We start from the raw sequence: 23707 nt of genomic DNA on the forward strand, positions 1-23707 counted from the left end.
AGGCAGGGATGGAGCACACACACAAGCATACCCTGTATGTATAAATGCAAGGCCCACAACCCGTACCCGTCACCCACATCCGCCGATATACCCCATTGCACATATCAAAGGGATACAAGCCACAATAGCAGCAAAAACATACAGGCAGTCAATGACAGCGGCATAATCGTAACATCTCGCGTGGGAAACACTATCAGCAGCGGATGCATACCTGCATCCGTTGTGTAAAGGAATACAAGAGCTATGTTACACATCCGAATGCAAAACGCCATCGACAGACGCTGCCAGGACAGGGACACCCACATGTCGAACATAATACCATACCCAACACACACAATCCACGGCTAACACCACAGCGAAATGTACCTGACGCCACACATAGCGGCTGCAGTCACACATAACATAACACAATACATACCATCCCCACGAAGGTAGTGGAAATAACCAATGCCCAGCCGAGGAATGAACCATGCCCTAGTTCCGACGCATACTGTACGAATGGAGGAGATGTACAGGTGATATGCACATAAGTACACACCGAGGAACAGCTATTGGTGTGATGAACCCACATGTCGCAGGTGACGACGGATATAAGGAAGACTCCTAGGATATTCAAACTGTCTGTTCATACTGAACAAATACAACCAAACGGCTCGAGTGAGAATAAAGTATCTAGCCAGACTCGAACGGAATATGGAAGTCAACACAGGAAAGGTATGTAGAACCCATGAGATGTACTGGTGTGTAACGCATTATATGTATGACGAAGCTGCACTGTATGTGAACGGTGTTTGTAAGTAAAGATACCTGTCCATAAAGCAGAGAGTGGTGAAAGGTGGTTATGTAGTGCTAACCTGCTGAGCATACCAACGACTGTGGACACCGTGTGCACAGCAGTGGGACATCATGTACACAGCCGGGATAACCCAAGGGCTGCCATAGGGGGGCAAAACACAGAACAATGCCACCACCCATGCTGATGCTGGCAGTGGATGTCCAACAAGGAAGTGCCACAGCAGGGGATAGGACATGTATGTATACTGTCACAGCACACATGTGTATGGGCATATACCGTCGATGTCATACGTAATGTGCGCACGACGTGCACGTATGCCTCGCAGTAGGGGTTACTATGTCAAGTATGTGTAATGTAAAGCTGTCATGATGGATATGTTCAGACATCATACACAGTATCACAGGCATAGCATGCATAATGGAGGTATGGCCTAGTGTTATGTACACTAACAGGATATGTATGGCCTGCACATATGGGACAGAGTAGTAGCAGAATAGCCACCCGAAATGGAAGGAACACCAAGTAACCATGTCCAAACGATCTGTAGCAGGTGCAATGTGTGCAACAATTACGTCCGGTAGGTCCATGTGTAAACACATGTGCAATGTACACAGTAGTGTCACCTCCCCATGGTAGTGTCCACTGAACAGCAGAGGTGGATGTCAACTGCATGTCTACACAGTACTGCCGCTGTGGTGGTACCATGTCTATGTGTCACCCTATCAGCAAGGGAGCTATCACATGACCAGTGCCACAGTGTGTCCCTGTGGGATGTGCACAGGACCTACGTTCCACAGCATGGTGTGTGTCTAGTCTGCGGAGGTAACACAGAAGCCCAGGCTAAGCAACGTGGCATGTGTGCACATATGTAGGAGCGCTTCATTCACCCGCCCACTGCAAACGCCATGTAGGAGTACTACATGCATCACTAATGCGGAGGACATGGCCCATGTCAGAGTAGATGACACCCCTGTGTAAGTGGTATGCAGATGAGTACAGATGTGTTACCCATCTGTCATCTGCATATGTAAACTGTCTGAGCCTGGTATACATCACGGCATGACTATACCGTGCCATGTAAAGTTGTAGCCATTGTGGAAGGTACACCACGAATGTGTTATTGTAACCCTGCCCGTGTGTAGATGTGTGTATGGCACAGGTACAAAGGCTACCAATGTACCAGCAACACACACAGTACAGATATGTGTGGCCCTGCAGATGTGTACCCACGCCACAGTGGAATATGGCAACCACAGCACCATGTGGGGCATGTGTGTACAGCAACCATGTACAATGTGATATGCATGTATGGGGACAATATCCATGTGATACCCAGTGGATGACTGTCGCTATGCAAAGGTGATGTGTATGCACCATGTGTGATGTATCCGACGCAATGACATCTACACGATATATCTGCCACACTGACACCTGTATGTTTGTTAGTAGTATGAGCTGGTGGAGCTAGAATGCTGCCAGGTATGTAGATGTGGGATATGTAGGCATGGACAGTACTCTGTGACAGCATGTTGTGTATGTAAGCAAATAGTGAACATGAGGGGCCACATGACTGAGGACTGTGTAATGCCACATGTACCTGACATGTAGTAGGTAGCATGATATGCTTGCACCACTGTGTGACCTGTCCAGGAGTCATATAGCCTAACATCCTGAGATGATGATGTGATGGTGGATGTGTACATTGGCAATACCAGAATGTGGAATGGTGCTGAAGGGCAATGTGGGGATAATGTCTGATCTGTTACCCTCTGTACCACACCAACCACCCATGCAATGGTATGACAGGTGGCCAGCATGTGGATGTGGCGTGCTGTGGCACACAGAGGCCCAACAAGGGTGCCAGTAAAGGCATGGAGGTCATCAATGAGTGTGTGAAGCACGGATGTGAGGATGTGCCCCAGTGCCATACTGAATGGTCCAGTCATGGGTGTACGAATGCAGTCCCACATGTGCAATGCAGTACCACCCATGTGTAGTGTGATAGATGCGGTAGTGTGGTGGTCAACGACACAACGTCCATGAATAGGCTAGCAGTTAATTCAGTGGGCTGCTGCAGAGACACATACCAACCAGGTTGGCGGGACATAACAGCTAGGGAGATTGGAGGTGACATTGGGACAGTGTCCTAGGACATAACGTGTGCATGGCAGTACCATGTATGTGTCCACAGGGACAATGCAATGTCCATGTATGGATTGGAACCCTGTAGTGAGTGAGAGTGTGTATTGTTGGTAGGTACCCCATTGGCTGGCATGTTGCCAACAACATCTCAGTTGGCAATGCCTGGGTGACTGTTGTATGCTACATCGAATGTGGATGTAGCCAAACAACACAGACATACCACCACACTGCGTGAGGGCCCACACTGCAATGTACGGCAGTCATGTGTAGGTAGCTAGCTGTGGAGCATGTGATGGACCACGAGGACCCACCATGACTGTCAAGTGATGCACCCCACACATTTGAATATACCCACCGTGCAACAGCCTGCACATGCGCCCATACAGCACATGTGCATGGAACATGAATACCACCGTGGCGTCTGTGAAAAGGCCAGTACCGCCATGTGTCTGTGTGGAATAGCATGGTCCCTACCATTGCGTACATGTAGCGGAAGTGCACTGTGATATGTGTCAGCATAGTCACGTATACTGTCCAGCTGCCGGGGTGCCATGCCATTAACCACCCCGTCAGCAGACGTCAGTAGTACCTGCCGTTGAGCACATGTACCATGTATGCTGCGATGGGTGTGTGTCCAGGGTGTGGCTAGCAGTGCCACGAAGCATATATGTTCATCTACCAGAGGGGGGATATCCGTAGGTTTAACACACAGACACATGGAGGTATGGTGCATGCCGAGGGTAGTGTAGGTATGGTATGTGTTGTGTAATGTGTCACCCAGCTATGTGTAGTGCATGGCCAAGCATGTGTGGGTACATGGGAGTCCATACTAGGGAAGTGTGGGTTGCTGTCAGCACATGGCAGTAGCAACTGTCTGAGGTGTAATGTACAGTATGACAACACAGCCAGCATGTAACCTGTGGTGTACAGTGTACTCTCTGTTGTGTGTCACAATGTGTCTAGCGGTCACAAACATGGGTATCCGAACATGGAGTACCTATGATGCATTGTGTTTGGAAAATATACAGTATGTGTGTAAATCATTGTGTGATGTGGGATCCCCTCACCTGTGTGTGTTGCAGTCCAGGTATGTGCCTGGGAGGTATGATCTGTGTACAATCTGGACTGGCAGGTGTGCTGTGCAGAGCATGGAGGCAGGTCCCAGGCACCGCAGATAAATGTCAGGCGTGCCTTACTGTGTGTGCAGTGCTTGTGTGCAGCACAGTGGAGGGTGCAAGCATTGTCACACATCACTGCATGCCGTGCCTGCCTGTGACAGCCCTGCTGGAGACAGACATGTGACACCGCTGCAGAGGCAGCATAGCATGTGAAGATGTACATGTGGGCTCCACACCCTAGGCAGATGTCCGCAGGTCATGTGTGCCACAGTAGTGTGGTTGACCACGACTGTCATACTGGACAAATACCACATGCCTGTATAAGTACAGTATGAGCATAGTCAACAGTCGCAGTGACAGAGTAGGCCAATGTACAGTATCCCCGTGCAGACCACTGCCTACTGTACACCTGGCTAGACACACACCCGGAGGGTGAATATACCTTTGAGCCATCACATGTCCCAGTCCACGTAGCCTGTACAATGTCATCACAGGGTGGTCACAATAACGTGTGGTAAGACAGACATGTTGTACCAGGTGATGTGTCATGTGTGCATATGTTGAGTTGCACAGCCGTTCACATGTCCGCAACATATCGGTGCATGATGTATACTGTTACATGATGTGTGGAACTGCACTGTGACCCACAACAGGGCCATCTGACACAGGTGTGTTGTGAATGGTGTAACCCATGTTCACACAGGATACACACTGCTGCTGTTGGCAGCCATGCTGGTGGCTACCAGTGGTGCCTGCAGTGGTCATACAGACATACTGCACACAGTGTTCATGCAGGGATGTCCATTGTTGTGGATGATGTGTTGCTACGTGAAGGTAGGTGTGTGTTGTGAATGTTACACATCCAGATGTCACCATCTGGTGCAGTCATGGTCGTCGACAGCATCACACACATCCACAGTGGTCAGAACCCTGTTCTGAGAATGTGAGTCAGTCACCCTCGTACTGTGTGACATATGTGCACATGGCAGAACACCTCCCACTGGCCGGATAACAGTGTCAGCTAGGATGGCTACATGATGGCTGGAATATGCCGTGATAATGTACAATGCTGGTAGCCCAATGAAGTACCTGGAATCACACACAGTACGCCATGGCTGCCATGTAAACCATGCACAACAATGACTGTCTGACAGACACGAACAATGCATTGACATGTTGAACATGCACACATGAGAACACCCAATGAGGTATGTTGCACATATTGATGTACAACTGTCATCTATGGCCATAGCATGGATGCAGACGCACATGTCCCACAGGCAGTACCACGTGATGTATGTAGGGGGCATTGCTCATGTACATGTGACAGTTGCTGTACCGCCACATGTCCTGCATAGCCGTCATGTAGAGGTAGCAGTGGCATGTGACTGTTGGACATGCCTGTACATTTGACCATGTCCCACAGGACATGTGTTACGTGTGTACAACATGTGTTGTGCCGTCACCAAGCTGTGAAGTGTACGGCTGCCAGTGTACCTGTGTGACTTGTTCTGTGATGGGTGCAAAGGCACGTAGTACTGCATTGCATGCCCACATGCCCCACACAGGTGCATAGCCTGAACATACAATACAAAGAGGGTGTTGGATGATAGCAACCCACAAGAGGAGATGGGTATGGGTGGCAACCCACTACCACATGTTTGGGTACGGTGTGCATGTCTATGACACATTAGCACCCGAGAAGCTAGCGGTACAGCAGTACAGGGTTGCATGCATATATGTTCAACAATATCCCTGTGTGTCCCACCACTGGCCCGTGGACAGACAGACACCAACACAATGTGCAGATATGATATGTGCACAGCACATCACCGATGCCTACTGTAGAACAGGCTTACTGTGTAGACATGTGCACAGTAGGTCTGCGCCAGCCGCACTCAAACACGTTATGTGCCGAACCACACCAATAGTCCAGGCCATGCCACAGACGGACGTGCACGCATCTGTGTATGTACGTCTGTGAATGTCTCCGGCATAGCAGTATAGCTGTGTCAGTGTTGTGAACAACATAATGAATGGGTTGTATGTGTGAGGGGTGCGTCATACGTGTATGGTCAGATCGACGATACCATCAGTGCCCCTGCTATGTGAACATCCCTGTCCCCATACATGGATACCTATGCTGTGCCCAACACCACATTTCCTGTGGGAGGGATGGTGGTGTGCAGTGCACCAGCAGACATGGGGGTGACAGCAGGCACTGGATGTAGACATATGTGGTACCCACGTCAGTCCAGGCAACCATCCATGTGCACGGGATAGCAGTGTGTGGCCACATACAGCACTGTGTTGATCAATATCGCAGCACATAGCACCTGTCAGGGTTAAAGTGTATGCATGGATGTGCGATACCTGCATGCACCAGACACACCCCCACCAAGCAGCGTGCAGCCTACCTTGCATAAGGCCAGTGTCCACACCATGATGATAGACATGTGTAATGTCCATATACACATAGCAATGACATATGGAATGGACAGCCACCCTGCCAATATCATTACCCCCCAGGTGGATCACATCCCAGTGCCATGTATGTGGCATACCCTGCCATACCATGCAGCCCTGCCCAGCAAGGCTCACGTGCTATCACAGTCCTACATGGTGCGATGGACAAAAGGCACTGTCACTATCAACCGTCCACAGCAGTAATGTGGCAGTGATGCACCCTGTGGTGTTACAGGTGCTGTGTGTTGCTGTGGACAACGTGCGTGTGCACATGCTATGCATGACCTTTCCTGCTAATGTGACATGGTTACACATTGTCCCATGTGTATCACATGTGCAACACAGGTGAGCCGTGGCAAGTTGTCCAACACCCATACAGTGCTGTGTGGATGTACATGGCACAACACATGCATGTGCAGGTGTCCATGTGTATGTGTGCAGTGCCACCGCTGACGTTCATAATGGCCGCGTACGTGATGTCTAGTGACATATACACAGCATCCAGGTGAACAGTAGAACTGTTGTCACATGGGGACCCGTGCCAACTGATATGGACACAGGTGCAGGCAGGTACACATGTCCACAGCAGGCTAACATCAACATGGTGCGTGTACAGTGTGATGAGGTGACACACAGATATGATATGACACCCACTGCTCAATGGTGTGACGGCAACACATCGGCTGTGTCACTGCCATGATGCATCGCAGAGATTACTGTGCAGATGTTGTACATGTCATAGCAATGTATGTCCAGCAGTATGCCAGCACAGCAGTGTAAATGTGACCTGTCACCATCATTATGTCTTACAGATAATGCCACGTTCCCAGCTGCCTGCCTTTAGCCGACAGGAAGATGAGGTGATAATACCGTTGCTCCATGATAACTATGACATCCTGTTCAGCCACGTGCCACTGCAGGCACAACAACGTGAAGACATGTGGCAGGATATGCGCAGGAGGGTGAACACCCTGGGCGGCCACAACCGCACATATCAACAGATCCGCAGGCACTGCACAGACCTAATTCGGCATGCAAGACAGCGTGCCGCTGCAATCGCCAGACAACAAGGTGGGACAGGTGGTGGGCCACAAACCCAGCCCCCACTCACACCCATGGAGGAGCTCCTGGCCAGTCTGGGGACACCCATGGAACAACATGCTGAAACCCTCGCATCCATCGTGGAGGTGGGTGTCTCCCAACCAACGAGCTTGGAGCTGCCTGGTAAGTCAGTGTTGCATGTTTGTATGATAAGCGATGTAGGAGTGGGTGTCATAGTACAACACATAATATAGCAACACATGCCAGGTATATGGCCACACAAGATGCATACTACAGTATGCTATGTTGTGTTTGCAGACATGTGCATAGCACATGCTAACACACAGGTGCATGATGTGACATGCACAGTGCTTACCGTGGCGATAGTAATGGATAATGTGTATACTTTTGTGTCGTCCCTATACAGGTACCGCAGGCGTGTCGCACAGACATGGGTCTGTCGCAGGTAAGACTGTTGCTAGTAAAAGGCATGATACGGTGTATCGATATTCCCCATGTGTCCAGGTATGACATGCACACCTGGGTGTGCCCCAGTCACGGTATACAGGTTGCACCACCGACACACACACCACCCATGTACAGTAGATACAACCGTTAGTATAGACCGGCATGCAACCACATAACCCATCGGTGTGATATGTGCAGTCAGCTATGCATACAATGGTGGAGGTGTTCCACAATGGCTGCATGTGTAGTATGCATCGGTATGCCTCTGCGGTATGCACACAGTACCACATAGTGAGCTGTGATCTGGCCAGAACACAGGTGTTACCACTGTGACCTATGCCCCTGCATTGGGTGCACACGTTGTGACATGGCACATGACATGTCCCATGCACGTGGATGTCTGTCCGCAACATTGTCACACCATGACATGACCTATGCACAACATAGCAGACATCCACAATGTCTGCATAGCCTTAGGGAATGTGACACCTCAGACTACTACGGTTGTATGTCACATGGGTCACCACAGGGCTGTGTGCACGATGCCCATCACACACAATTGTCGATGAACCAGACAAACATGGCCATGGGTGATACCTACAGGCATGTTGCCACACAGTACATCCGCAGTGGGTAGTCACCGTTGCACCCTGTCCACACATAGTGGGCTCATCACTGTAGTGGACCCCCTGGACATCCGATGTGGTACACCAGAGAAATGGAATGCCTGTCTGCAGCCACTAGAGGTGCCACCAATGTCTACCATATACGTGCTGTTGAACAGCAGAACTGACTTGCAGACATGGCAACGCAATGCGTCCAGGTCACGCATCGCACAGAAACATACCTGTGTCCTGCTGCCGTGCAGTGGCACAGTGCCCGTACTCCCCACTGTACAGCTATGTACACAGCTCACACCAACCACACCTGCACAGACATCCTTGTTACACATGCATTCTATCTGTAGACTGTACACATAACACTGCACTGTGACATCCGTTGTGATGTGGTGCATGTGGTGGGACACCATTGTCACATGTCCACATGATACCGCACATGTTTGCGGTGTACATGACATAGTGACGCCAGCCATCTGTACTGTTAACCCACCCGTGGCCACACGGTGTATCACGGTGATGCATGCAAACTACCATGAATGTGTGTACTGCAAGCCTACTAAAAGACACCTGCCTGATGTAGTGTGCACTCCAGGGCAGTATGCATACTGCCACTATTAATGTCTGGGCTGCATTCACTGGGCTGTGGTGTGGGAATGCTGCATGCCACCTGCAATATCACATGCATGATGTGTCTGCATGTGTGTGTGTCCACGTGTGTATGTCAGCGTGTGTGTGTCCGCATGTGTGTGTGTGTGTGTGTGTGTGTGTGTGTGTCTGCGTGTGTGTAATGTAACTTACGGTATGTCTTTGTATTCACAGGTGCTGTAGGTGCGTTCCCCTCCTGCGGTCCATCTGATGCTAGTGTCCCCACAGATACTAGCGGTGATGACCATGTGCATGAGGCACAGGCAGGGTCGTCACGGGCAGACACTGTGCCATTGGAGAACATCACACTTATGTCCCTTCATCCCCGCACACGGTTCAGATGCCGACACATACCACAACACCGTTGCCCATAGATGACGGACAGTCAGCGTCTGTTGGCACCGAGCAGGAATGTGTGGTGGCTGCAGAAGGTGCGGGTACACACCATGTTGCCAGTGTAATGACTGGTGAAGTGCCACACAGGCATGTGGCAGGTGCTGCTCGTAGGAGCACTGCTAGACATTCACCTGCCATACAGGGTGCAGCAGCTGGTATAACCAGACGCATGTTTCAGACTGTAATGGCGGCGCAGGCACGTGCCGAACGGCAGAACCAGGAAGGGCAGAGGCTGCAGAGGTCCGCAATCCATTCCTTAAATGAGAACATCCAGTCATTGGCGAATGCCCAACAGCAGCTTGCCGATGTTCTGGATAGGAGATTAGGTGAGATGGCTGGGATCCTCGACCGAGGCATGGCCATCCGTGAGCGTGAGCTGTCCGTGCTGGAACACCTGGTAGGGGTGAGGCGTAGGGCACGTGGGCGTAGGCCAGCAACACCACCAAGTGCAGGTCGACGTGTGCGTGCCACCTCCCATGCCCACCCACACAGTGCTGGTAGCAGCAGCAGTGCAGCTGCTGCTACACCAACCACACCAGGACACAGCAGGCCACGTGGACGTGGCCCTGGACGGTCCCAGCGTGGACACGCTTCCAGCGGACATGTGTCATCGGAGAGTGGCCACTCTATACCTCCACCCGGTAGTGCCCGTGCGACCCCAGGCAGGCACGGGTCACGTCGCCGCAGGCGGACACAGTGAGCCGTACCACCTGCACTGTACAGTCTGGGGCTGCCAAGTATACCCCGTGTAGGCATCACAGATGACTGAACTGTGTACACACATACCCACACACAGCAGACACAACTGTAGGGCTCCACCACATCCACATGCATTCTGCACAGTCATGCCCAGTAAATGCACAGGCCCTTACACACACACATGATGTCATCCATTGGTACAGCCTATGCCCGTGGCACACATATCACCCTGTGCATATGATGAAGCCTCTGCCGCAGAACCGTGAGCTACACCATCGGTGCACGGTTATGCAAACATATTCTGATGCACAGGGTGGACAAGATAGTGAGAGGTGTATGTGATACCTGTGTCCGCATAGTACGCGATGTGTATGTTGCGGTGGTTGTGTATGGCAGGTGACAGGTGCGTATGTGACGTGGGTCGTGCACTGACATCATGCAGCAGACATACCATGTAGTGCAGGTGCAGCATTCATTGTTTTGTGTACACGGTATGCGTGGTGGTTACATGTGTAGCACCATGTTGGTTCAGTTAACCCGTATGCCAATTATGGTGTACTTGCATGTGCCTACTGGGAGCACTGTTATCAGTTCCCCATTTGTAGTTGTAGGGTACCCACAGGCACATCTGGTAATATCAGCATAGCACAGGCATGGACCCCTACATAGGTACATAGGCGCACATGTACATACCAGGCTATGTGCCCTACGGCATGTGTAATCCTAGCCAGAGTGTGTGTGGCTGCTAACACCCCTTAGGATGAGGATACCACATCCATCGGTCTCCTGTCCCCCGTCCAGCACTGACACAGAGATGATGCCTGGCGCATACCTATGATCACACATCCACACGTCATGATTACTCCTGGACAAAGTCAGTCAGGGCCTCTGCTTCACATGGGCTGGCAATCCTCTCTGTGTTGTAGGGGGTCTCTGGGCATTGACCCTGTTCCCCAGCACGTCCTAGTCATCTTCGTGGTGAGGTGTCTGACAGTCGCTTCTGTGCCCGTGTTTGCCTGGAGCCTAGGAGGTGGAACATGTCCATGTCACCCAGGTCGGACATGGCCGTGTATGTCAGGCACAGATCACCACAGAGCAGACGTGCTGGGAAGGTATACAGCCAGAGTCCCCTTGGTCGGGCAGCGTGTGACACATGTCCCAGCACCTTTATCCCCGCGTCATGGAACGTTTGTGGTCCTTCCGAGTGCTGCAGGTGTCAGGTTAGGTACAGCCCAGATGTGCCATTGTACGCAATCATTGCTCTGGTGTGTGATGTGTACAGGGGTACAATGAACACCCCTGATGTGGATGTGATTCCTTCCAGACCAGGTGGCCACAGTGGAATGTCTTCCCACCCACATTGGCATTGTGTGTGTTGACAGAGGTTACCGACAGGTGTGGTACCCATTTCCCTGAACACGTCCACCATGTTGAATGGATTACCACCTACATGTTACGTCGGGCTCAACATGTCCTTCCCACTGGGTAGGTCTGCACCTTCTCTGGCATGTAGCAGCAGGCCATGGCTCTGGCACCAGTTATCCATGTCTATGAGGCCCCAGGTGGATGTCCGTGTCAGATGGGGTGTTGGGTATGGTGGCCGGTGTGCAGTCATCTGCATACCTTGTCTGCCACAATCCCCCTATGTTTGCATGCACATTGGAAGGTCGAATGTCGAACGGCAGGGGGCCCAGGACTGAGTCCTGTGGGCCTCCACTTGAGACCAGCTTTGAGTCTGACACGGCACCAGGAACACAAACCCTGTGTGGTGTGACCTCCATCCATTCCGAGAACCATCGTGTGACATATGTCCCCACATGTACGCTGGCGAGCCTTTCCATGAGTCCCACGTGGAGTGTGTTTTGAATGCTCCCGCCAGGTCATGGTAGTGTGTGCAAACCGACGTACCCCCATCAATGGCCTTAGTGACCGCTCCAGACAGGCCGAGCAGGTTTGGGAGGCAGGATCTGCCCTTGACTAAGTCGTTGTGGGTATGTTCCCGTATTGGCTGTACACCACTGTCTGTATTCATGGGCACCAGTATGGACCTCCCCGCAGCTTTGCAGACAAGGCTTGTCAAGCTGATAGGGCAGGAATGTCTACAGTCCATAAGAGCACTACCCTGGCGTAGTGGGACCACAGCTGCCGTATGCCATCCAGCGGGACCTAGCCCGTAGTAAGGCTAACATGACACAGCGGCCTTATGTGTGGGGCGAGGGCTTCAATGAGGTTGGGTAGCACACAGCCAGGGACACCATCGGGGCCCATTGGTGCTGTGTTCACCGCCTAACAGATATCAGATCACTCCAGGGCATATGAGATGTTTTGGAGGCTAGACTCTGGTGGATGGATACGCCCCTCTTGGGGTGGATGTATGCATGGAACATGTCCGCTGGTTTGTTGACAATGTCTGTGGGTGCAGTGACCGTTGTACCATTCTGGATTAATTTCGCCATGACTGTGCGCTCCCACCCATGTCCCTACCACAGCTAAGGAAGGCCCTATGGTTGTCTCATGTGCCCTCTGCAGTACCACTCCCACAAGCGGCCTTGGATGATTGTATGTGTGGCCGTATGTTAACGCCGGTATGAATGGGTGATGGCTTCCCTGGTACTGATATTGCTCTGTCATGTATTAGCTCCAACTGTTGATGTACAGTTTGTCAGTGGCTGGGGTCCACCAGACCATGTGCCTGCCTTCGGTGGACAAGGTCCTGATGTTATCATGATCGCTTGGTGCAGACAGCGCTGGGATGCTCAGAGAAGGCATTCGTAAGGGTTTTGGCAGTGCGGCCTGTGTTCACCACTGGCATGGAGGACTTGTAGGGTACCACACTGGTCGTATGATGTGTGTGGTTTGCTGTGGAGAGGTTGTCACTCAGGTCTCCCATGCCGGTGTTGGGTGCAGGATGTGGATTACCAGTGGATCCACTATATGGTCTGACATCACCATTGAGGGATGTACATCCTGTGTGGAGCATATCCTCCCCATGTGTGATGAGCAGAACTGGTATACGGCCCCCCTAGTGGGTATGGTTCATGGCTGTTTAACAGCAGTCAGGTGTATGAACACCCGGGACCTGTGGCGTAGGGTGTTGTGTCATGGGTAATGTTCTCAGTCTATGTATGGGTGGTTGATGTCACCCAATACGGCGGTGTTGTGAGAGCATGCACACTCACCAGTGTCCTCAGGACGGCTGTGCAGGTATCCTGGGTTTGGGAGGGTGGTCTGTAGCATGCAACAAACTGTAGGGCAGTCCTACCCATGGTTAATTGCACCTGGATATTCCCCGCTGCAACGGCCACGTCTGTGGCATGGCCGGGTTGCTGTTGTGTGGCTGGACACACACGACGGTCCACAGTCTGCCACCCATGCCATCGCACCATGTGTATGCATGTCTGCTCTGTGCCGAGTCTAAGTGTCTGAGCATGCCCAGTAAGCAGCTGTGTAGATGGACACACAGTACAGTGCACACCGCCCGACTGCATTAATACCCGGTGCATGCCTGTTTCCCTTCGCAACGCCATGCCTGTGGCATGGCCGGGTTGCTGTTGTGTGGCTGGACACACACGACGGTCCACATTCTGCCACCCATGCCGTCGCACCATGTGTATGCATGTCTGCTCTGTGCCAAGTCTAAGTGTCTGAGCATGCCCAGTAAGCAGCTGTGTAGATGGACACACAGTACAGTGCACACCGCGCCCGACTGCATTAATACCCCGGGTGCATGCCTGTTTCCCCTTCGCAACGGCCACGTCTGTGGCATGGCCGGGTTGCTGTTGTGTGGCTGGACACACACGACGGTCCACATTCTGCCACCCATGCTGTCGCACCATGTGTATGCATGTCTGCTCTGTGCCGAGTCTAAGTGTCTGAGCATGCCCAGTAAGCAGCTGTGTAGATAGACACACAGTACAGTGCACACCGCGCCCGACTGCGTTGATACCCGTGAGCATGTCTGTCTCCCTTTGCAACCGCTAGGTGTGAGAGGCATGGCCAGTACACCGCGGGTACACACGACAGTCGCCACCGATGTCTGCTACTAGGCGTGTAGCCATGGCCAATGGCATCCTGCATAGCCATGGTGACCATCCAGGTGACACATATGTGGCTGTCATGCCACATTGGCTGCCTACATCCTGCACGCCGGATGCCCTCTTATAGGGTATACTGTCATGTGGTGCATCCCGTATTCCTGTCGTGATGTACTGATCAGTAGTTATTTGGTATTCCCGACTGCAGCACTAACGTGTTACTGTACGGCCACCTTGGGATGGTAACAGGCTGCGTGACTGCGCACTCTGTCTTCATTCCCTATCGGACGCATTGCCTCTGCAGATGATACCACCCACCTAGGGTTATGCCTCCTGACAGTGCTGTGCTCAGTAATCCCGGTAGCGCATTCTGTAAATGCTTCATGCTGTAGTGAGTTCATGTAGGTAGGCGTAGGTTCGACTCTCGGCCCTCTGTGTGTGTGTGTGTTTCCAGCTGCCTCTGCAGATGAACAAGCTTTTAGACGCTTCGCAACACATACCTTGGCTATTGCCAGCTATTCTCTTACGGGTGATGTCACCCGCCTAGAAGTATGCCTCTGACAGCACTGTGCTCAGTAACTCGGTAGCATTCTGTAAATGCTTCATGCTGTAGTGAGTTCATGTAGGTAGGCGTAGGTTCGACTCTCGGCCCCTGTGTGTGTGTGTGTTTCCAGCTGCCTCTGCAGATGAACAAGCTTTTAGACGCTTCGCAACACATACCTTGGCTATTGCCAGCTATTCTCTTACGGGTGATGTCACCCACCTAGAAGTATGCCTCTGACAGCGCTGTGCTCAGTAAACTCGGTAGCGTTCTGTAAATGCTTCATGCTGTAGTGAGTTCATGTAGATGCATAGGTTCGACACTTCGCCCCTCTGTGTGTGTGTGTGTTTTCAGCTGCCTCAGCAGATGAACAAGCTTTTAGACGACGCAACACATACCTTGGCTATTGCCAGCTATTCTCTTACGGGTGATGTCACCCGCCTAGAAGTATGCCTCTGACAGCTGTGCTCAGTAACTCGGTAGCGTTCTGTAAATGCTTCATGCTGTAGTGAGTTCATGTAGGTAGGCATAGGTTCGACTCTCGGCGTGTCTGTGTGTGTGTGTGTTTCCAGCTGCCTCTGCAGATGAACAAGCTTTTAGACGCTTCGCAACACATACCTTGGCTATTGCCAGCTATTCTCTTACGGGTGATGTCAGCCGCCTAGAACTATGCCTCTGACAGCTGTGCTCAGTAAACTCGGTAGCGCGTTCTGTAAATGCTTCATGCTGCAGTGAGTTCATGTAGGTAGGCATAGGTTCGACTCTCGTCCTCTCTGTGTGTGTGTGTGTGTTTCCAGCTGCCTCTGCAGATGAACAAGCTTTTAGATGCTTCACAACACATACCTTGGCTATTGCCAGCTATTCTCTTACGGGTGATGTCACCCGCCTAGAAGTATGCCTCTGACAGCTGTGCTCAGTAATCTCGGTAGCGTTCTGTAAATGCTTCATGCTGTAGTGAGTTCATGTAGATAGGCGAGGTTCAACTCCGCCCTTCCCTGTGTGTGTGTGTGTGTTTCCAGCTGCCTCTGCAGATGAACATGCTTTTAGACGCTTCGCAACACATACCTTGGCTATTGCCAGCTATTCTCTTACGGGTGATGTCACCCGCCTAGAAGTATGCCTCTGACAGCACTGTGCTCAGTAATGTTGGTAGCGCGTTCTGTAAATGCTTCATGCTGTAGTGAGTTCATGTAGATAGGCGTAGGTTCGACTCCTGGCCCTTCCCTGTGTGTGTGTGTGTGTTTCCAGCTGCCTCTGCAGATGAACATGCTTTTAGACGCTTCGCAACACATACCTTGGCTATTGCCAGCTATTCTCTTACGGGTGATGTCACCCGCCTAGAAGTATGCCTCTGACAGCTGTGCTCAGTAAACTCGGTAGCGCTCTGTAAATGCTTCATGCTGTAGTGAGTTCATGTAGATAGGTAGGTTCGACTCTCGGCCCTCTGTGTGTGTGTGTGTGTTTCCAGCTGCCTCTGCAGATGAACATGCTTTTAGACGCCGCAACACATACCTTGGCTATTGCCAGCTATTCTCTTACGGGTGATGTCACCCGCCTAGAAGTATGCCTCTGACAGCTGTGCTCAGTAATCTCGGTAGCTGCTCTGTAACTGCGTCATGCTGTAGTGAGTTCATGTAGATAGGCATAGGTTCGACTCCCGGCCCTTCCCTGTGTGTGTGTGTGTTTCCAGCTGCCTCTGCAGATGAACTTGCTTTTAGACGCTTCGCAACACATACCTTGGCTATTGCCAGCTATTCTCTTACGGGTGATGTCACCCGCCTAGAAGTATGCCTCTGACAGCACTGTGCTCAGTAATCTTGGTAGCGTGTTCTGTAAATGCTTCATGCTGTAGTGAGTTCATGTAGATAGGCGTAGGTTCGACTCCCGGCCCTTCCCTGTGTGTGTGTGTGTGTTTCCAGCTGCCTCTGCAGATGAACATGCTTTTAGACGCTTCGCAACACATACCTTGGCTATTGCCAGCTATTCTCTTACGGGTGATGTCACCCGCCTAGAAGTATGCCTCTGACAGCGCTGTGCTCAGTAATCTCGGTAGCGCGTTCTGTAAATGCGTCATGCTGTAGTGAGTTCATGTAGATAGGCGTAGGTTCGACTCCCGGCCCTTCCCTGTGTGTGTGTGTGTGTGTTTCCAGCTGCCTCTGCAGATGAACATGCTTTTAGACGCTTCGCAACACATACCTTGGCTATTGCCAGCTATTCTCTTACGGGTGATGTCACCCGCCTAGAAGTATGCCTCTGACAGCGCTGTGCTCAGTAATCTCGGTAGCGTTCTGTAAATGCGTCATGCTGTAGTGAGTTCATGTAGATAGGCGTAGGTTCGACTCCCGGCCCTTCCCTGTGTGTGTGTTTGTATCCAGCTGCCTCTGCAGATGATCAGGCTTTTAGACGCTTCGCAACACAAACCTTGGCTATCAGCGGCCATTCCTTTATGGATGTTGTCACCCACCTGTACATGTGCCTCTGATGGTGGTGTGCTCGGTGGTCCACGTAGCGCATGCCATACCTGTGTCATACGTTTGTGCATTTGGGTATGTGGGGGTGTGGTCAATCACCATGCCTGCCACATGTGTGTGTGTGTCCATGCTCCCAGCTGCATGGGTTCATACGGTATTGCCTTGTGGTTTACGCAGAACACTCATATCCTGCCGCCATCCCTGTGTTTGTGGATGGTGGTACGCAGCTCGTGTACTGCTTGTGTGCCTGTTGTGTTCGGCGACCGCGTGTTCTCCACGTGCACCATGCTATGGTGTGGTGGGGTGATGCTGTGTACATTACACTCGGCCTGCCACATGTGTCCATCTGTATCTCTGTCATTGTATATCTATGTACCTATGTTGTGCCTGTACTGCTGCTCTAGCATGGATGGCTGTCTTTCCCATGTATCGCATATTTGCACGGCTGACACATATAACTGTGGTACGTTGCATATCCACTCATTGTCCATGCACTGTCCGTATTCCAGAACACCATAATGACATCTGCTGGATATCGTGGCAGACAGCTATCCTTGCTGTCCTGACAGTGTACCTGTACACGCCATACACCTTGTGTGTACTTGCCTAGTTATGGTGTGTGTATGTCTACCTGTGCTGTATGCATGGCCGTGTGTGTGTCCCGCTACAGCCATCTGTGCAGGTGTCGCCACTATGGGTAATCCTTGTGGACCGCTGTTTCATGTGCACATCTGCACATACCTGCAGACCGTACTACCCCTCCTACGGCAGCGGACTTAGATCGACTGCTGCCCTAGGCTGTAGGGCTCCATGGCGCCCACCACCACAGCACATGGTGCCCCCATCTTGGTATACCTACATGACACACCTACTAGACAGGTGGCCCTACTAGTGCGGCGCCCTGGGCAGCCGCAGGATTGCCGTATGCCTACGCCGGATATGGGCACATCACAAGGCATACGTCTACATTCGGTGTTTTACGACGTCCAGGTTATAATACCAGAGGGGGGACCTCATCAGCTATGCTATAGAATGCAGATCTAGTTGGATTAGTAGGTGGAGGGTTGGCCACACACCAGGGCTGACCGATGGAACACTGATGAGGCCTCTTTTGAGAGGCAGGTGGAGCAAGCCCCCGTAACGGGAATGTAGTTTAGGTACAGATGTAGGGTTAGCACACATTTGTCCACTCTTTCAGTTCTGTACCGCTGTATTACAGTGATATGCTATGCATATCTTCCATATACATTGTTAAATCTTTGATTGATGAGTATTCAGCATAGTACAATATCATATGATACATGTGTTAATAGGATGCCTTCTGAGATGTTAACATATGTGTGTGTGGTTAACATTGCGTCTGTGCTTTCTATGCTGTGGTTACATGTTCATTGTTTGCACAGAAAGTAACACATGGAAGTGTAAGGGGGAATATATAAAGCCTGGACCTCTATGTTATGTGTAAGTCTCACGGAGCCTACGGGTGATAGCGCTTACATGTCTATGGAGTAACCTTTGGATACCACATGTGACCTGTCGTGGATGAAATGTCTACGTTGACTGTTTCATCTACCTATGTGTGTCTTGGTTTGTGTGCCATAAGGTGCCAGCGGTCTTTGATGTTGATTAGGTGTATTCCATGGTCAATTGACATTAATCCTATTAATTCACTGAAGGATGTTCTTCATTGGTGGGAACGCCATAGTTTGACCATCGTATGGCTTTCCTAGCTGACGTTGATATTGTCATGGCTGCAACCTCGACGGTACCCATTACACATCCTTCATGTGTGCGGAATGGGATGTGGATGCACATCTATGGACTCTACAATATGGGAATTTCTGCATATGTCCTGCATTTCATGGACAGTTGTCATCAACCCTGAACACGCTGGTGGTGCATATGTCTAACTGTGCCGTAGTCATGGCTGTCACTTCTTCAGGGTCTCCATCACTGGTTGACATTGCTTAGGGATGAATTTTTGGGTCCTACAATGGACACCAATGTGCATATGTAAAGTGTAGAACCTGTTGGACTGTGTCCATCTGGCCAGTGGGTTTGACTGCTGCTGTATGTTCCCCAATCGCGGATGTCTGTTTGACTATCCATATTATGTAGTGCTACGACATCCAGGTCTTTCAAACCTGAAACCGGATGGTGTAAATCCAATGATGCAGGCTAGCAACTGCTTTACATAATCCTCAAATGTCCCATTAGGATATATCCTCCACTGTATTGTCAGAATAACACCACCAAAACATGTAGATCCTATTAATTCATTGAAGGATGTTCTTTATATGGGGGTACGCCATTGTTTAACCATCCTATAACCTTCCTAGTTGACGTTGTTGGTGTGCCATTAGTATGTGTTCCTCAGGTCGCCCATTTGTTCCGCGGTATGGAAGCGAGTGATCCCCATTTTCTTGCTGGCAGATTGAGTGCTGTGTACGCCGTACGCCGGTCTGGCTTTGTATGTGGAGTGTCTACTGTGGTCCCTATCTGTATTTCCTGTGTTATGCCTTACTGCAGCTGTGGAATTCCACCAGGTTTGCAGTTATGGGTGCCATCTTGGTCGTACGCTTGTCCATCCATGGGAAATGCCTACTGGACACTGGTATAGGGCTGTACACATTTCACAGCTGCATTTAGCATTCTCCGGTGGATGATTTGCATTATTAGTGGGGAGTAATGCATGTGCTATACCCACATACCTCCCACGGGGTGGTACGACGGATTATCTGCCAATCAACACCGAGCCCCATTTCTGCATACCCACGATCCCATGTCTGCAACCCTCGACGGTACCCATTGCACATCCTTCATGTGTGCGGAAATGGGATGTGGACGCACATCTATGGACTCAGCAATCTGGGGATTTCTATTCATATGTCCTGCATTTCATGGACAGTTGTCATCAACCTTGAACACGCTGGTGGTGCATATATGTAGCTGTGCCGTAGTCACGGCTGTCACTTCATCTGGGTCTCCCGATCGCAGCCGGTTGACATTGCGTACGGATAAATTTTTGGGTCCTACAATGGACACAAATGTGCATATGTAAAATGTAGAACATGTTGGACTGTGTCCATCTGGCCAGTGGTTGTGACCGCTGCTGTATGTTCCCCAATCGCGGATGTGTGTTTGACTACACATATTATGTTGTGCTACGAAACCCATGTTCTACTACGATTAACCCAAATGGTATTAATGTAATGCTGCAGGTTGGCAACTGCTTTAAGTAATCCTCAGAAGGCCCAGTAGGACATATACGCCACTGTATTGTCAATATAACACAGCCAGAACATGTAGACCCTATTGATTCATTGAAGGATGTTCTTTATAAGCGGGAACGCCAGTGTTTAAACATCCTATGACCTTCCTAGTTGATGTTGTTGGTGTGCCATTGGTATGTGTTCCACTGGTCGCCCATTTGTTCCGCAGTATGGCAGCGAGTAATCCCCATGTTGTTGCTGGCAGATCGAGTGCTGTGTATGCCGGTATTCGCACGGTGGTCTGGATTTCTATGGGGAGTGTCTACTGTAGTTTCCATCTGCATTTCCTGTGTTATGCCTTACTGCAGCTGTGTAATTCCACCGGGCTTGCAGGTATGGGTGCCATCCTGGTCGTAGGCCTGTCCATCCATGGGGATTGCCTACTGGACACTGTTATGGCCTGTACACATTCCACACCTGCATTTAGCATTATCCGGTGGATGCTTTGCATTATTAGTGGGGAGTAGGTCATGTGCTACACCCACATCCCTCCCACGGGGCGGGACAACGGATTATCTGCCAAACAACACCGAGCCCCATTTCTGCATACCCAAGATCCCATGGCTGCAACCCTCGACAGTACCCATTACACATCCTTCATGTGTGCGGGACTGGGATGTGGACGCACATGTATGGACACGTCGATCTGGGGATTTCTGTTCATATGTCCTGCATTTCATGGACACCTGTCATCAACCTTAAACACGCTGGTGGTGCATATGTCTAACTGTGCCGTAGTCACGGCTATCGCATCATCTGGTGGTCGGAAACGGCTGGATGGAGTTCTGTTAGAAGGTATTTTTGGGTCCTACAATGGACACAAATGTGCATATGTAAAGTTAGATGTTGCTGGACTGTGTCCAACTGGCCAGTGGTTTTGACTGCTGCTGTATGTTCCCCAATCGCGGATGTCTGTTTGACTACCCATTCTACATGGTGCTACGTAAACCAGGTGTTTTAGAACTGTGAATAAATGGTGTATATCCAAAGATGCAGGTTAGCAACTGCTTTAAATAAACCTCAGACGTCCCAATAGGACATATCCGTCACTGTACTTTCAACATAACACCACCGGAACATGTTGATCCCCTATGTATTCATTGAAGCATGTTTTCTTTATAGGTGGGAACGCCATAGTTTACATATCCTAGTTGACGTTGTTGGTGTGCCATTAGTATGTGTTCCACAGGTCGCCCATCTGTTCCGCAGTATGGTAGCGAGTGCTCCCCATTTTGTTGCTGGCAGATTGCATGCTGTGTACGCTGGTGTTCGCACGGCGGTCCGACTTTGTATGGGGAATGTCAAGTGTAGTCCCTATGTGTATTACCTGTGTTATGCCTTACTGCGGCTGTGTAATTCCACCGGGTTTGCAGTTATGGGTGCCATCTTGGTCGTACGCTTGTCCATCCATGAGAATTGCCTACTGGACACTGGTATAGGGCTGTACACATTTCACACCTGCATTTAGCATTCTCCGGTGGATGCTTTGCATTATTAGTGGGGAGTAAGGCAGGTGCTACGCCCACATCCCTCCCACGGGGCGGGACAAAGGATTACCTGCCAAACGACACCGAGCCCTGTTTCTACATACCCAGGATCCCTTGACTGCAACAGTCGACAGTACCCATTACACATCCTTCATGTGTGGGACTGTGATGTGGACGCACTTCTATGGACTCGAACTCTGGGGATTTCTGTGCATATGTGCTGCATTTCATGGACAGCTATCATCAACATTGAACACGCTATGCGTGCATATGTCTAGCTGTGACATGGTCACGACTATCGGTTCACGTGGGTGGCGATGAAGGCTGGCACACATTCGTGCATGGGAAAATTTTGGGTCCTACAATGGACACCAATGTGCATATGTAAAGTGTAGAGCTTGTCGGACTGTGTCCGTGTGGCCAGTGGGTTTGACTGCTGCTGTGTGTTCACCAATCGCGGATGTCTGCTTGACTACCCATAGTGTGTAGTGCTACGGAAACCATGTTTTCCGAGACCGGAACCAAATGGTGTACATCCAATGTTGCAGGTTAACAACCGCTTTAATTAATCCCCAGAGGTCCCGTTGGGAAGTATCGCCACTTTATTGTCGGAACGACACCTCCAGACTAGGTAAATCACGGGCACGTTGGCACGGTCTTAACGGCCATTTGCAAATGTAATTAGCAGACACGTGTCAATACATGTATAATAATACATATTGTCATGCCGAAGTTAATGTATGTTATTTGGACAATGGCTTCTGCTATTGACATCCGTTGCTGTGGGTGTTGCCGGTTACCATACACATGGCTTTCTCAAAGGCCGAATTCACAATTCTGAACACTACTGTGGTCTCCTTTAAGGACCCTGAGCCAGTGGTCAACAGTACTGCAGCCACTGCATCACTTACATATGGCGTCTGCCGGTACCTACAGGACTGCATGGATCAGGCATTCCCTTACCCAACTGTGGTTCATTGTACCAATGCCAAGCATCCAGTGTGGTGTACCCCAGCCATACACAAGCTGTACAACGAGAGGAGGTGGCTACTACAAGGCAGAGCAGACACCTTGTGAGGTATGACACCCTTGGTCATTATATGTGTAGAGCTACAGGCTGTCATGACATGGTCCGGCACGTTCCACAGATATATCTCCATGGACCTGGCTGACAATCATACAGCCTTCATTTGCTATGCTGGACACCTGGGAGGTCACTCCCACATATGCTCTGACTGGGTTCACGATGATGTGGAGTTTACTCAACATACACACATTGCCAACATACGGGCTGACAGGTTCGGTGAAGACATCTCCACACCCTCCCCCCCACATGAAGAGATGTCTGTACCGGCGGTTTGTGGTCCCCGAATGTTCTGTGACGCACGGGTGGAACATGCTCTCTCCAGGGTAGTGAACATAGCATCCATGGGACCAGCTGGTGACCCGACTGTGTACTCCACGATCTCATTGAGGAATTAGACCCACAGTTAGGACAGCTGTTTATTTCT

Source organism: Protopterus annectens, chromosome 2.part1 (assembly GCF_019279795.1).
Source record: "Protopterus annectens isolate FY-2018-M chromosome 2.part1, PAN1.0, whole genome shotgun sequence".
NCBI classification, from domain to species: domain Eukaryota; kingdom Metazoa; phylum Chordata; order Ceratodontiformes; family Protopteridae; genus Protopterus; species Protopterus annectens.